This window comes from Pinus tabuliformis, chromosome 2_1 (genome assembly GCF_031772625.1).
Source record: "Pinus tabuliformis cultivar Carrire ecotype Pingquan chromosome 2_1, CPIR1, whole genome shotgun sequence".
NCBI lineage: Eukaryota > Viridiplantae > Streptophyta > Pinopsida > Pinales > Pinaceae > Pinus > Pinus tabuliformis.
This window is the reverse complement of record NC_142299.1, coordinates 1,503,278-1,517,048: the sequence shown is the minus strand read 5'-3', so window position 1 is coordinate 1,517,048 and position 13,771 is coordinate 1,503,278. Positions and strand designations below refer to the sequence as shown.

Sequence of the window (13,771 nt, the reverse complement as noted above, 5' to 3'; positions counted from 1 at the left end):
CATGAAATAACTGTGCAAAGCCTTGTTGGTTTAAATGATGGTTGGAACCCATTACTTGATCATTCTCATGTAGAAACAAAGGCTAGGACAAATTGTTGCAATCCTTGCGTGATAAATGCCTAAACACCCACACTGTTCAATAAACCATGCTCAATATTCCCCATTAGAAGCATCAAGCCCTTATTTTGGCCCTAAACCTAGTGCTTCTATTATCACTCCAATAGTAGACCCTAGTCATACTGGTGTTGTTGCTACTCCTATTGATCCTCTAGTCATTAAACGAATTCCCAATTTTTTTATCAATCCAATCCTAACCTTCTACAAGCAAATTTTTTCAATCTTAAAATTCAAAATCATATTCCTAATCCTGAACACTCCAATTTAGATCATGTTTCTATAGTTTCACCTATTGATGAAGGACAGAAGGGAAAGGAAGTTACTTCTGATTCCAACCTTTCAAAATCATATATAGGGTGACGATTGATTATAGTTGATGACATTTTCCCTAAAACAGCATATAAATCAACTTATTTTTCATATAGATTTTGAGTTACATGGAAATTGATCAAGTTTTGGACTTATATTTAGTTTTAGTCGCAGTAATTTTGATGGAATTTTTTATGATGGTTTTATTTTGATGATCAAATATATGTGGGCAAGTTCTTATCCACTCATTTTCATATGTGTGTGTGAAAAAATTGAATGAAAATTCAATCACTTGATGATTGACCCTAATGCAATAGATGCATATGGGAGGTACAAGGTGCTTATCATGCATGATGTGGATATTTGAAAAAAAATAGAAAATGATAATGTGAAAATATTATGGAAATGGGTCCTTCCTCCCTCATTAGTCATGTTTTCCCCCTATTTATTAATAGTCCATCATTTAAAATGTTTTCCTTCTTACTCATCCGTCAAAGAGTTTTATTGGTAATTTTGAGTAAAAGAAAACACTTGAAAACAATTTAATAATTGTCTCAAGCTTAGTTACAAATACCAACGGGGAAAAGGGGGAAAATAAGTTATCTTATCATATAGTATGGTACAAATGAGTATGATTTCTTTCGTTTTAGGATTTTGTTGAGTTTTTATAGATATTTCAAGTCTCATGAAACTTTTGTTAGAGGACTTCTTTTAAATTAAAAAGTAGTCACGAATGGAGGTTTGAAACTTTTGTCTTGCTGATTAAGGTATATTTATACTTTGGTCATTGATGACACTTATTACTTTTATTTACTTGTCATTATGATAATTTGAACTTTTGCAGCAGTTATACCTAATTTTTTTTATTTACTGCTTGCATTTGACTCATGCGATTTACAAACATGGTCATTTGTAAAGAAATGTTTTGTAATATATTATTCATAGTCTATCAAGTTTAATCTTATTATATCTTAACAATATTTCAAATACACTCAATGAAGGATATTTTTCCTTATCTTGTCATATTGTGTCTTATTTTTGCTATTTCTTTCCTCTACATTTTTTATTAGAGTCTCTTGTTTTGTACATAATGTCTTTTCGTTAATAAACTTTTATCTTAAATACAAGCAATAGTAGATTTTTGTGTTTAAGTGTTAAATTTCCATAAAGAAAATATGTATTCCATTAATCAAATATTATATTACATATATACATGAGTATTGTCTTAAGATAGGAAAACTACTTTGGAAACACAATCTGTTGGTTGAGGGAATATCTCAACTACACACTAAACTAGGGAAACCACTCCTATAGAATAGGAACAAACTCTTTACATAGAAAGTCACAAGTGAGACAAGTAGGAATTAATATTCCAACAAACATTAATATGCAAATTCTAGTTCTGGTCTAATGTGACAATTAAGCATTGTACCTTTTTCATGCAGACATCATCAAATTGTCAATGTCCGTATAAATGAACAACCATCCACTAGAATGCATAGTTACCTAACTGTTGCAACCACTGGTCTAGTAGGAAGTCCTTTGAATATGTGGTTTATTCAACTCCTTGATGAACTCTCTTTGACTTGGTCCTTCACACTTTGAGATTATTCCATCTCACAATTCCCCCCCTTAATGGAAGACTCAATTCTCCGATTAAATATCAAGATTAGATACGACTACACCTACCACCCTCGTACCTACCGAGTGGTTGATTGCACAACTTGATGTCACTAGGGAACACATAACAAAGGGGTATGCATGCCTCTCTGCGTCTTACAACCATACTCCTTTTTAATATATTCCAAGCTTAAGAAGATACTAGGTACATAAAACATTTCAATGACCACAACCAACCATTACAAAGCAATCTATGACATGTAGATTTTCTATAATTATAATGTGTGACTCATACATTATCGTTGTCATAAGTCTATTCCAAAAACTCACACTAACTCACAAAAACTCGATTGTCCATCATCTTCCAATCTCTGTTGCAACTCCTCTAATTCCATCTTCACTGTCATGTCTTCATTATATCTGGTTGTTAAACATCTTTGCAAATAAATTTGTCTATTGTTAGAATGGCAAGTTCCAACATAAACACATAAACACAAATGTGTGACAATATTTGTCCAAACTAAATATCACAATAACAAAGTATACGATTCTTTCAACCAGATTTATATTAATAACATGACAAATACCAAATTTAAATTCAAAGTATTGAAGCCTTTCAATAGCTCCAATTCCACCACTTTAATACCCTGCTTGCTTGTTGTACCTTATACAAATATCAATCTAGATAAGGTATATTCCCAATTGGGATGCATACATGCATCAGTCATGACTCAAAAGTTGGAACAGTGGCGTCCCTAAACAAGTTGCTCATCCAATGTTCCTCATGCCTGCAGCTATGCCATTGATGGTGATAAGAAATGCATCACGAAGTTTGGATTTATTCACATCTCTTGGCAGGTGACGCAATAATAAATCCTCCTCCTCACCAAAGCACCGTCGATCGAAGCCAATGCACTGTCCCTTCTTCACTGCCCAGTTCAGCATGCAACAAGTGAGCCATTCTAAGCTCTAGAAATCGTTGGAAAACATGTTTTGTTCACTTTCATTCTCATCGAAGCGAGACTAGTAGATTAACTGTTGTCTATGAGGCAAACAAATGAAAAACAAATAGGAGCTTTTGAGTAATATTGAATTCTTTTTACTCAGAACTCCATCGAAAACGTAGGCTCTTCAGGTGGTTTAATATGCCTCGTCACATATCAAGCTCTAAAACTCTCATGCGACTATTGCAGATTCATTTTCCACATAGCCTCTTCAACTCCAGAAATCTCTGCTCTCGGCCTCCCATGTTGCTGCTAATCATCAGGATCGATCACCAAACCCTGCTGCCTTGCAAAACCACCTTGCGTTACCTATAAAAAAACTCAACAACCTATAGAGCTACAGGCTCATCATCCTCCCTAACTGCCTTCACCATAATCACAAAGATATCTTGCATATAAGGTGAAAGTTTCCCATAATGCATTGACGCAATCAACACCTAGCACTCGAACGCAGCCTGTCAGAACAAGCAATTGCCTCACAAAACACCCTCATGATGTAATCTAGAACTCCAGGTGTTAGAGACGCCATTTTGCTCCTCATTGGATCTCTACAAACCTCCTGAGACTCAATCCTTGGCCACAAAGGCACCCAGTGTTCTCTCCTCTTGCAAACAAAATATGTGTTGGTTCTCTTGTCCCAAACCCCAACCACACCAACAATCTCTCGGCCTCAAATGCTTCAAAAGTTGCACCGAACTTCACTGAAGACTTCAGGCTCATAATCCACCAATTGGTCTTCAAGCGCATTCAGCATCACTGCTGACAGCAAATCACAGCCAGCCTATCCACAAATTTGTCTTCGAGCGCATCCGACATCACCGCTGACAACAAACCACAGCGAGCCTTTGAGGACTCAACCCTTCTCAGTGGCATCGTCCACCCTCTCGTCGTACAACAACCGATCAAGCACAGTCGCTTTGCAGAACACCGCACCACTTCTTATCTTTACATCACTAGAGAGGCAAAGGGTTGTTGCTGCTAATTTGTAGAGGAGGTGGCATATGGATTAGGTATTTGAATAACAAGCGTATTTTTGAGTTTCAGATCTCAGTGACAAATACCAAGAAATTTTTTACAGATACACACACAGATACACACACAGCAGGAGTATTCGGGCAACATTTTTTCTATCAGACAACATCACTCTCTCGACTCTCACAGCCCGACTCGATGGACAAACTAAAAACTTAAACAAAATATGAATATACTCTATTGTTTCCCTCAGCCCATTTCCCTCAACCCAGGATGGGCCAAGCCCTTAATGGCTCCTATACCATGTTAAATTTCCATAAATGAAATTTGTATTCCATTAATCAAATATCATATTACATATATACAGGAGTATTGTCTCATCTTGGACACACAATTTGTTGGTTGAGAGAATATCTCAACCACATACGGGAAAACACTCCTACATAATAGGAACAAACTCTTTACATAGAAATTCACAACTGAGACAAGTAGGAATACATTAAATTCAGTTAATGTGTTTATAACTGTTATGGTAACAGGTTATTATGTATTTTTGTCTTTCATATTTGTGAATACACCTCAGAGTAGACATTTTGATTTTTTCCTTTTGTGATTTTTTGGAAATATATATGGTTAGTTTGTGCATGTAAATATGACACCCACACTAATACTAATTGTATTCATACACTAAGTAATCATTTCGTAAGTTGTATGTTGTAGTGGAAAGACGATTACAGAAACACTTCGTAAAGTTGTTGGGAATTCTGCACATAATCATAGTAAAGCAAACATGACAATCACATTATATCAATGGTATAAGTTTAAAGTTTTTAAATTAAAAAAATTATTTGAAAATAATTAAATTAATTATTTCACACATTAATTAAGATATTATAAGGAGGTCATCAACTGCACCCTAGAAGATCAAAAGTATCTCTTTAACTAGCTCAAAGAAGAAAATTAATATAGCCAAGATTAAAACAAACTCTCATGAGCTCCATAGTGAAACGGGTCATTTGGCAATTCCTAAAACACCATGGATGGAAAGGATCTGCCACCTCTATGAGAATATGAACATCGAGGATGAAAATCACTTCCTCTTAAAGTGCCTCACGTCCAACCACATTAGATACGAGTTTCATAATCTTTGTTGCAACACTAACCTTCCTTGCCTTTTACAATGTCTAAATTATAGTGAGCTCGGGAGGCTTCTCTCCAAGATTTTTGAGCATAGGAATAAAATCTTAAATCAAACTAAATAATTCGTTTCTTTAGATTTGATAGACCAAAGTTTGGTCTTAGTGAATGTTAACCGTCATCATCATCATCATAAATTTCATCAATTAATAAATGTTTTAACAAATTCCACACCAATCAAAATCGAACGAATGTATGTCAAATTATATAGCGTTAAGAAGTAGGTATAATAATATGCGCGGTTATTCGTAAAATTGAAAATCACAATATCATCATCAATAAGGAATTAATTTTCAGAATAACGATTGCAAATTATAAGTCAAATCAGCGACAAATTAGCATCACAAGAAGTTCTAATTGTAAATCTTGGCCGTCGAAACTCAAAAGTGACATCAAGTTAATTTAATAAGTCTGGTATACAATGCAAGGAGTCGTCTAGGGAGAGAGGAATTGCAATCAAAAGTGGGGCAAAATAAATTTAAAGTTTTTTATAAAGACAATATTTGAATCATGTTTTTAATGGTAGAAATGGATTCAACATCATTAAAAGAAAATCTAAGGCACTTAAAATTATGAAATTTGACATTTCTTATTTGGATTTATAAATATTTCTATCAGATTTTTTCAAAATATAGCCAAATTTTCCATAACTTTAGAACAAAAAAAACATAACCTTTAGATTAAACCATAACGCACACTCAAATGTGATTGTTCCCTAATAATTAATAATTTTACAAATTATGCACCTGTCTCTGAGGGTAATTATGTAACAACACTGAAATATGTACCATTTTTAAAGCAGATAGACTCCAAAATGCGCGTTACCTAGGTCCCAACTCTAATGGATAAGTGCGCTACCTAGCTTCCAACTCTATAATGGATGCATCGGCGTTTGACGGAGGAGCGTGAAATGAAGATGTGGTGCCAGAACTAGTGGACTGGCTGTTTTCAAAAACATGAGATCTCAGAAAAGCAGGCTTTGTGGGAACGGGTAATGTCAAAGAATGAGATGAAAGCATCAATGTGATTAGAGACATTGATGGACGAAGTGATGAGTTAGCTTGTGTACATAAAAGACCAACATGAATGCATCTCAGTGCTTCCTCCACGTTGCACGTTTCAATTATGGCTGGATCAATCATATCCACAATATTCCCTCGCTTGTATAATATCCACGCCTGCATAATCATGATATTTAAAACTCTGTCAAAAGACCAATGAACTAAATAACATGGCCTAAATATTGTTGATATGCTCAATTGAAAATAAAATTATAACAGTATCATAATATCTCATGTTGAAATGCTACTTTCAACTGTAGAACCAGTTAAACAGCGTCCGCAATTTTTTTTTTTGAAAACCGCCAGTTCCCCGCACTACTTTTCACGAAATGGTGGTATTTCTCCGGGGGCAACGATCACACTCATCGACTAACATGTGCCCTGAGTGGTTTGCCAAAACAACCTTTCCCCGGCGCGTAAAGTTCAGTAAAAAGGGTCGTGCGATATTGAACGACAACCGTCCGATTAACGTGTGGCTTGAAAGCTTGTATGGTTTGACCGTGCACAAAAGTAATTGTGCATTAAAACAGCAAATCGAAACTAGATTTTTCCTTACACGGTGCAGATTTTGTTTTTCAGATCAAGGATAAGAATGTAAATGAGATTTTGAGCAGGAGTACGATCTCCATTCCAGCCTATAAAACATTTCCTCCTACAACACATCAAACATTTAAGAACACAAAAAAATCATGGCAGAGTTGTTAAAAAGTAAACACCAGGTTTTGCTACGCACATGGAGAATGTACCGCGCAACATCCAGAAATTTCAGAAATTAAATTTATCTGTCTGCCCCTCCATATCTTGTTTAATTTCTAGTCTTGTCATAAAAATTTTAATAAAAGAATGTATGTCTAGTTTATGTTTTTTGAGCAATTTTAGATTTTTTTTAGCAGGTGAAGTCGAGAGGTCTAGAGCCAAGAATCGTGGAAGAAATTCAGGTGGGCACTGTAAATGAGAGATGCAATGTAATGCACAACAGTGCAATGTAAGAAGTAAACAAATTTTTACACATAGCAGTGTAAATTTGCAAGCAGAGACAGAGTGAATTTTTTTTGGAACTGCATCTGAAGCGTTCTTGTGTTAATCCCTCTGTTAGAGGAAGACCTTTTTTTTGTAACAGTTAGTATTGTTAATGAATACAAGTTTCTTTGTGCATGTGTGAAACTCTGTCTTCGGAAAACAATTTTAGTTTTCTCTGTGTTAAGAAACAAAGCATTATTCTCTATTCATTTTTGTTCTGGAATTATCAGAAATTCCCAACATGGTATCGGAGCTTGTCCAGGCTCTTTGAAGGTGTCAAAGAAGCTGAAGGAAGGATTTCTTGTTGCAACAGCTTCTATAGCAGAGTGAAGACTCAGTCAAGAAAAAATCCAAGGTATTTCTCAAGTTAGTTTTTTGTGTTACTGTTGAGGACAGTCAGTTATTTTAAATACACAATCAAGTATTTTGAAGAATATTTAAGAGTGCAAGAATGGATGGAGCCAGCACTAGCATGGGTATCTGTAATACCCAGCTCCCACAATTTAATCAGAAAAGCTATGACTATTGGGCAATAACTATGAGAGCTTTTCTAGCTTCCCAAGACTTATGGGAATTTGTTGAGGATGGTTTTGAAGAAACAACAGATGAAGATGAGTTTAATAATTTAACTCTGGCAGAGAAAGAACTGTTGAAGAGCAATAAGAAGAAGGATTCTAAAGCCCTCTACTTCTTGTATCAAGCAGTGCATGAGAGTTTGTTTCCAAGGATAGCAGCAGCCAAGAGGTCCAAAGAAGCATGGAAAAATCTCAAGATAGCCTATCATGGCATGGAGAAAGTGAAGACAACAAAACTACAGTTGCTGAGGAGAGATTTTGAGACTCTCTGCATGAAGGAGTCAGATAATATTGACTCATTCTTCACACATGTGATTGGTCTGGTCACACAGATAAGGTCTCATGGAGAGATTCTTGAAGAAAGGAGGATTGTGGAGAAACTATTGAGGATCCTACCCTCAAGGTTCGATGTGATTGTCAACACCATATAAGAGACAAAGGATCTCACAAACTTCTCAGTTGATGAACTACACGCATCACTGATAACACATGAGCAGAGATTGAGTAGAAATGAAAACTCATCTCTAGAACATGCCTTTAAAACCCAGATGTCCTTTGGAAGAGGAAGAGGTCAAGGCATATGGTTGAAGGGAAAGTACCCCTAGGGTCCTTTGGGCTAAGACTCTACCAGACTGAAAATTGCTTATTCAAAGAAACACACACACAGCCATCATCTTTACTTTGAAGAAAATTCTAATGTTAAGGGGACGTACCTAAGGTCCTACGTTCGAGAAGGCCTTTAGGGTCCAAACCCTTCTTGGAGTTCCCTTCTTCTTCCTTTGACCTGTAAGATAAACAAATCAAAGAACACAACAGTACATGTACAAATACTTATGTATAAACCATCTTTATGCTATAAAGTTAGTTATAAAAATCTTTAAGTAACCACTTGCATAAGAATTCGAAACAAGAATCTCATAAGCATAAAGAAAGATTATTTCGGGAACAAAGACGTGTTTCTTTATATATAAAGGCAAATAAAGTACATATAACGGAAAGATATCACCTGAACACCTTCAGCAGGCTCCAAGCAAAGCTTCCTCCCGGATTCGTTCCAGCCTCAAGCCTCCAACAAGAGCTCCTTCCAAGTCTTACTCAATGATGATATCAAGGATGAATGATCACCAATACACATGGAAACAAGGGTTTCCTATGCAAAATGGGGGAAGTGCAGAAAGCACCAAGGACTTCAGACCTGGTGTAAGGGGAAAATCTCAGCATAATAATCTTGCTCTCCTCTTTCTCTCTCTTTGGCCTTCCCTTTGATGTCTTTTTATACCATCTCCAAAGTAGTTTTTTAGTTAGGAGTTGGTTGGGAACAGTTGGGCCACGTGCACTAACAGGTGATCCAGCAGGTAAAACCCGCGATCTCCGCCCGAAAATAAGGAATTTATTATTTTTTTAAGTGTTTTAATACATACACACGGGTTGGGTATACACAGACCCGCGTGTACACGCGTTTAACTGAGGGAAATGTCGCGTATAGGGAATAAAACACTTTTTTTAAAATTTTAGGACCAGGTCTGGAAGGAGGGGTTGCCCTAGGCCATGAGTGCAGCATCACAAACCATAAGAGTGAGATTTGGAGCTATAACAGATGCCCCCTAATGTATGAGGTCAGAAGGGGAACATGATGGCCGAAATATATTATGTAAGTACATGGAAAGGAACTCTGTCGAAAAACCGAGGAGGACTGCACCAGAATTCAGCCTACCAAGCCACCGAAAGGAGATCAGAAAGAAACACTGTCTGAGGCGAGCATACCCATGCTCAGGAAAAGTAAAGCATGTTCGTATAGCAGGGACAAGCGGATCCACTAAGTATACAAGTATACATGACTGGAAGATACATAATGGATCATCTGATCATAATGAGTAAGTACATGTCTAAATATCACATATAAAACTGTCAATGATGCTGAAAGATGCAACGGATCACTGATATCAAAGACTGATCCCAAAAGGTACCAACTGAACATGATGGAATAGGATGGTACTACACTGCAAACTCAGGTGCTAGCATATAGAATGTCGCCATGACTGACGGCAACATATAAGGTGGAGTGGTATCAACTAGCAGCAACAGGAGCAACTGTCAAGTGAACCAATGAATGCTCATACAACCTGAGGTCTTCACCGACCGCCGTGGTACATTTCTACACCATGGGAATAAATGATCTGAAGTCGACCATGTGAGAAATCGTTTGATTACCGGTCATTGATGTATACCGTTAACAAATGCGAGACTACTCACCAATAATGATAATGAGCGTCAAGGTACCTAGTACAATCTAACAAGTGTGAATAGATGAGCTGAAGTCGAACACCTATAAGAATCTATCGATCAGGAGATAATGATGGTTTCCCATTGTCGATAGCGAAGGATCTGCCACTAATGACTGCAAACCCCAAGGTACTGCCAAATGGACTCTAGATCTTTGCCCCAAAGCAATGAGTCGGAGTCGATAGGGAAAGATCCGCTAGAAGGAAGGCATTAAGGCATCCTCCATCAATCTAGCGCGAGTGTAACCTGTAGGCCAATAATGTGGAAGGAATCGGACAAAAAAAGATGTAGTAACCCAACCGAAGTACATTTCCGGCGTACACAAGATGTGGCTAGCGTATGGCAGAAACCCTCTGAACCAACCAATAATGAAAGCTGACACAGAGGCGAGGTATCCACCAATAGGTTTAAATGGAAACCAAGACCGTACTGCATGAATCCCAATGTGTGATAATATATGCTGACGTCGAACACAAGGGAAACCACTCAGTCAAAGACCCATGATATTGATCGATGCTGAGCACAAGGTGACCTATCAATAATGAAAATAGGGCCAGGGTGCGGCTCTAGGCCTGTCCTCAGAGCAAGGTGTCGTCGTCGATAAGGACAAGACCCGCCAGCAAGAAGTCAATGGGGACCTTCTCAAACCGGCACAAGTAAAGGACCAATATAACTGATGTGATGATAGACATGACACTGACAACCAGGGATGGCTGACTGAAAAATGAGTCAAGAGACACCGCAGAAAGGCCAACTCAGGCTAACTTCCCTTGAACAAAAGCACGACTCAATGTGACTATGTGGCAGCATATGATGAATCTGTATAAGTTCGTCATGCAGGAGGCATGAACGAACCCTCCATATGATTGGAAGAGATAACCAATCGGGGGAGAACTAACTCGATAACAAGGTTATGGCATACCTAAGTCAAACTAAATCCCACCCATGCGGAGGAGACTTTGTTTTGAGTGCTTTGTTCAAGGGCGACACGACTGACTCTAGCTGCCAACAATAAATGGAAATAATGTCCCTATTCCCGCTCTTTTTTTGGAATATTTAATTTTTTTGTCTTTTTCTGATAAGCTGGAAAAAGAATAAAAGAATGCTATGGTACAGTGGAAAGAACGAGTGTCGGTGAAACAGATGATCTAGTTCCTGGGAAAGGAACGTTCCTATGCTCAATGCATGGAGGTGAAAACTGGTCAGTGACACTCAGAGGTATGTTCCTTCCACGGATCTTGGTATGTCAAGCTGCAGAAATCAAAGGTATGCAAGGTTGAATTTGCAGATGTCATGGTCAAAAGTTGGCTTAAACACGAGTCCAAGTGAAGCCGGCTCTAGGCCAAAAGGTGCAAATGGTCAACATGCAATGCAAAAGTACAACTCGACACTCATAGGAGCCTCTAGGGTATAAGGCCAGAACGAAGCGAAGAAGCAAAGAGGAATGAGTCTTCAACGCATAAGTCATGGTGGGACTACAGAAGACTCCCGAGCCTACTCAAAACGAAGCAGCATGGGCAACAAATGTCAGTGAGTTGCTAACTAGGATGCCCATGTAAAGGATGGCTCTACCATCGTGTCATGATTAAAGAATTGGCGAGTGAAAATGGCTAATGAACCATAACACGATGGGGTCGACCCTATGGCAGATGTATTGGTCAAATGGAGGCTAGTATGCATAATGCAACGGAAAAATGGTCTCCCTAACCTATATGCCAGTGAGAATACGATACCTGCCATGACGGGTCAGCAGTCATGGAACCGTCTCGAACCGTCGAAAAATGTCCAAAATGTCCTGAAAAACAACCCAATCTCGACATTCCAAGCTCCCAAGTTAAAAGTGACATGAAACCAAACAAAATAAAATTTTGAAAAAATATTGCATTTTCAAAACTTATAAAAAGAAATTTTGGACTTACCATTTTCACCATTTGACTTGGAGAGCAAAAATTGTGGAGCAAAAGGAGCAAACTTCCCTGTGACTTATTCAACCGTTCAAACTTGCCGAAAACTTCCAGGTAAGCACTAAACTTGTCTTGCCATTAATTGTGATAGTTTTTAGGAAGTTTAATTGATGTTTTACCATTGGATTTTTGCAAAAAATTCCTTTGCGGCGTACATGCGGGTTGGCTATATAGAACTCGTGTATACGACGGCCCTACACGCGACTGTATACAAAGGAACCCGCGTGTGCACAGCAAACTAATTTTATACACAAAACTAACGGATGAAAATGATTTTTTCTTCCAGGATGACTCTCACATGGCGTGAAAGAGAGCACTCAGCTGTGGATAATGAAGTTATGAACAATGATGAGGCATTAGATGCCCTACGGGGATGCGGGTTGCTAAAGTTCTTCAAATTGCCAAATATGAAAGCCAACACGCGTTTGCTCGAGAGACTCATTGATTATTGGGATGTCGATGAGGAAGCATTCATCATTGATCAGATGCCACTCAGGGTAGAAGTGGAAGATATATATTTTATCACGGGCCTTTCCCGAAGGGGAGAGGTAGTGTATTCTTGGGGCAAGACACGGAATAGCCTAAGTATAGATGACTATGTACAGATTTATTGCCCGGGTCATCGGAAGGTCGGGAGTCAGATCTCTATCCCACATGTGGCGAGTTTGTCACTCATGATAATCTTGTTCACCATAGGTCGAGTGAACGGATCATCCTCACTACATGAGGCATCACGGGTAAACATGAGCGTGGCAGTGGACTGTCTCACTACAGTGTTTGACTGGTGTACTCCTCTCCTTGCCAACATGAAGGAACAACTCACTTCTATCAGGAGGGGACAGACCAAGAACTTTGGGTTCGGAACCATCTTGTGCACTTTCTTCTTTGAGAAGGTTCCCGCACTCTGCCCCAGGGTAGCAGTTTCCATCAGTAGTCCACGTGATCCACGCATGGGCCGGTGGGCTGACTTGATGAAACGTCTGGGGGGTGGGGAAGTCCCTAGGAATGCATTCGACCATGATTTCTTTACCTGGTGGGAGAAGCAAATCATCGCCGTGGATGATTACCCCTATGCCAGACTGGATTTCCGAGGAGATCCTGATCTAGTGTTACCACCGGATGCAGCATGGGGCGAGATTGGTAAGATTTTTATTTTTATGATTTTATGATTCTTTTTTGGATTTTTCAAATATAATGATGAACTTTGAAAAATATTTTTCGATGAGATTCAAATGACTAATATGATGATCATGTTCCAGACATTGGGCCCGTACGACCAGATGGATTCCCATGGCATGGACGGCGTGGCCGAGGAGCCGAAGAGGCGGCTGCGGATGCGGAACGGACCTTAAACAATGTCCAGCGACACTTGGCCAGACTGAGCTGCCAAGTACCGATGGCCGAGATAGAGGACCTTCCTCCATATATGCAGCTTCATGTGGTTGGCATGCCACGTGACTGGGTTCGCATCTTTCGGCGCGTGGCCCACGCCATAGTGACATACTTAGATGCTCATCTTGAGCCGAGGTGCTAGATATGCCTGACATGATTATGGGCATTTGAGTCCCAATTTTGTATATTTTTGGACACACATATGTACACTCGAGACCCTTTGCGATATATATATATATATATATATATATATATAT

General features: G+C 38.6%; 1 pseudogene; it reads right to left on the bottom strand.

Annotated features, from left to right (window-relative positions):
* Positions 1-6,073: 6,073 nt before the first annotated feature.
* The window catches only part of LOC149198393 (cysteine-rich receptor-like protein kinase 44), a 30,599-nt pseudogene continuing 22,901 nt past the window's right edge, over positions 6,074-13,771 (bottom strand).